This window comes from Arachis hypogaea, chromosome 15 (assembly GCF_003086295.3).
Source record: "Arachis hypogaea cultivar Tifrunner chromosome 15, arahy.Tifrunner.gnm2.J5K5, whole genome shotgun sequence".
NCBI lineage: Eukaryota > Viridiplantae > Streptophyta > Magnoliopsida > Fabales > Fabaceae > Arachis > Arachis hypogaea.
The window spans coordinates 84,970,606-84,974,133 of NC_092050.1; the positions used below are offsets into that span (position 1 = coordinate 84,970,606).

Consider the following 3,528-nt stretch of genomic DNA (forward strand, 5'->3'; position numbering starts at 1 on the left):
CAGCAAATCATGCTGGGCAAGAGAGAAGAGTTCTAGGCTCTTACATCAATCCAAACCCAGGAAATTGCGGAAGTAGCATCCAAAAGCCAACCATACATGCCAATAACTTCAAACTAAAACCCCAGCTCATCACCCTTATTCAGAACAACTGTTCATTCGGAGGAAGTGTCCAAGAAGACCCCAATCAATATCTCACCACCTTCCTAAGGATATGTGATACTGTGAAGTCTAATGGTGTTCATCTTGACACCTATAGATTGCTTTTGTTCCCCTTTTCACTCAAGGACAAAGCATCTAAATGGCTGGAATCTTTTCCGAAGGAGAGTTTAACAACCTGGGAAGATATGGTGAACAAATTCTTGGCGAGATTCTACCCTCCTCATAGAATTAACAGGTTGAGAGCTGAAGTACTAACATACAGGCAACAAGATGGTGAAACTCTGTATGAAGCATGGGAGAGGTTTAAGGACTTGACAAGAAAATGCCCACCAGACATGTTCAATGAATGGGTGCAGTTACATATTTTCTATGAGGGTCTTTCTTATGAATCAAAGAAGGCAGTAGACCACTCATCCGGGGGATCTCTGAACAAGAAGAAGACAATTGAAAAAGCCATAGATGTCATTGAGACTGTAGCTGAGAATGATTACTTCTATGCTTCTGAAAGGGGCAATACTAGAGGAGTGATGGAGCTGAACAACGTGGATGCACTATTGGCTCAAAACAAGATGATCACCAAGCAGCTGGCTGACCTTACCAAGATGATGGAAAGAAACCAAGTCGCAGCAATCACCACCTCATCAGTAGCCCAAGAAGGAGTGAACGCAGAGGTAGAGGGTGATTAGGAACAAGCCAACTACATTGGGAACTCACCTAGGCACACCCATGATCCATACTCCAAAACTTATAATCCTGGTTGGAGGAACCACCCAAACTTTGGGTGGGGAAATCAACAAGATCAAGGCCAAGATCAGAGACGTCACAACCCCAACAACAATGCAGCTCACCAACATTCCACACAAAGATCATATCAGCACCCACCTAACAATACCTCTCAACATCCATATCAAAACCAAAATGGCCCTTCTCATCCCTCTAATCTCAACTCACCATCATCTGAAGATAGACTCTCCAGAATCAAAACTCTACTTGAAGGCATATGTAAGGAAATCCACGATAACAAGGTGTTCAAGGAGGAGGTGCGAGCCAATATCAAAAACCAGGGAGACACCATCAAGAGGCTGGAATTTCAAGTGGGATACCTCTCTGAGAAGATTCCCAAACCTACTGACAGTTTCTCAAGTGTCACAGAGAAAAACCCGAGAGGTGAAGCAAAGAAAGTGAGATGGGAAGAATGCAAGATGGTCACTATAAGTGATAAGGGGATTGAGGAAGAGCTGAACAAACCCTTAGAACCCTCTGGAGATACTTCAGCAGAGAATCAAGAAGAGGGCCACCAAAAAACTAAAACTACACAGAAGGAGATTCTGAAACTCTATGCACCTTTTCCCCAAAAACTCAAGGGTGGTGTAGAAAAGAGAATATACTCAAAGTTCCTCGACATGTTTGCATCCCTTCATGTGAACATACCATTCATCAAGGCTCTCCAACAAATGCCTTCATACATTAAGTGTATGAAGGAGCTACTGACTAGGAAAAGCTCACTCAAAGGAGGGCAAACAGTAGTGATGAATAAGGAGTACAGTGCTCTCATTCAACCAAAGTTGCCTACAAAAAGGAAGGATCCAGGGAGTTTTCACATCCCTTGTGCCATAGGAGAAACACTGATTGATAAGGGACTCTGTGATCTGGGAGCAAGCATTAATTTAATGCCTCTATCCCTCATGAAGAAGCTGCAGATCAATGAGCTAATGCCCACTGACGCAGTCATCAGGCTGGCTGACAAAACTCAAAAACAAGCAGTAGGAGTGGTTGAAAATGTGTTGGTGAAGGTTGGAAACTACTTCCTTCCCACAGACTTTGTCATATTAGAAATGAAAAAGAGTTACCTCCATCCAATCATATTGGGAAGACTATTCCTAGCCACAGCCAGATCGCTTATAGATGTAGAGCGAGGAGAGCTAATACTGAAGATACATGATGAACAACTCGCATTCAATGTCTTCAAACCCTCACAAGAAGCAGATCAAGAAAACAAGGAACCAAGGGAAGATTATAATGATGCACTGGTGAAAGAAACAAGCACCGAAGCACAAACAGTACACCCTAAAATCCCTTTGGTTGGTAAACAAAACAGTCAGAAGGTGCAACAGCTAAAGGAAACCCAAGAGGAGCCAAATCCACCAGAGTCATATGAGACCAGCAATAAAATTTCCCTGGGAAAGGAGGCCACAAAGAGTAGGGTAGCGTTAAAAGAAACAAGGAAGAAGGCACCGAGGGGATGGAGGAATAAGAAGATCCCTACAGAGGATTTCTCTCCAGGGGATAAAGTGATCTCAGCTCATCTCCCAGCTATTCCACCTCATCTCCCCACCATCCCATCTCAGCTGCCTAAAGTTTTCACCATAAGCAGAATTCTCTCCTTAGAACATGAGGGAATCCTTAATGAAGCCAATGGAGATAGATTCACTGCGAGAGGAGAAGATTTGAAGCATTACCAACCACCCTGACAAAGGCAGAACGTCAAGCTAGTGACGCTAAAGAAGCGCTTCATGGGAGGCAACCCATGTTTGAAATGTTTTTAAAGTAGTTAATAATGCAAGGTTCATGAATTCCAAATCAACTTTGACATACACTTAAATGAATCCTTGTATGCAACATATAGTGAAGAACAAGTTTGGTGTTCAAGGCACACTAAGAGAACATAATTGCAATTCATATCATGTCACTCTTAGAACCTTGAACAAATCTTTTTACACCACATGGCCACAAACTAAGTTTGGTGTCACCAATGTTGCATTCATGAATAGCACTTAGTTAGTTAAAAACAAAAATTTTAAAAAAGTAGTTATCCTATTTTCTAATTTTGTCGCCAATTTTCAACGTTATTAATTTTATTCCTTTGTCTTGTATAGGAATTAAAGGAAGGATTAAAGAGAAATTGATGGGACAAGTGAAGAAGAAGGGTTCGACCACTTCAAAAATGGGGACTATACACATGTCTTCAAAGGGAATACATTGGAAAATGTTGCCATGCAACATTGGAAGAATAACACACTTGGAAACTGACCCAACCCCATCATAAAAGTGATTATCCTTGTGCCCATCCCATGCTAAACCCCATCCGTTCATTATAAGCCTACACCATCAATCCACACCTTTCATTTGCTCACCACTTTTCTATATAAGTGGTTCCTAGTTCGTACCTCTTTACATTCCAATTCCCCTTTCTTTGTACTTCTCAATTTCGGAACTCAACACCTCTTATCCCATCGAAAGCACTCTCACCCACTTCTTTAACTATACCATATCTGAACCCGGCCGAATTCCATCATCTATCCACACCCTTCAACACCTTCACATATCAAAAGTCACTTATGGCATCATCAAGCTCCAAAAGGCTAAAGG

The 3,528-nt window shown here is 41.9% G+C and overlaps 1 non-coding gene across 1 annotated transcript; it reads right to left on the minus strand.

Annotated features, from left to right (window-relative positions):
- Nucleotides 1-392: 392 nt before the first annotated feature.
- On the minus strand, nucleotides 393-496 carry LOC112753939 (small nucleolar RNA R71). The gene has a single exon (XR_003178299.1). It is a non-coding gene; the product is annotated as a small nucleolar RNA R71 (small nucleolar RNA).
- Between the last annotated feature and the right edge of the window lie 3,032 nt (nucleotides 497-3,528).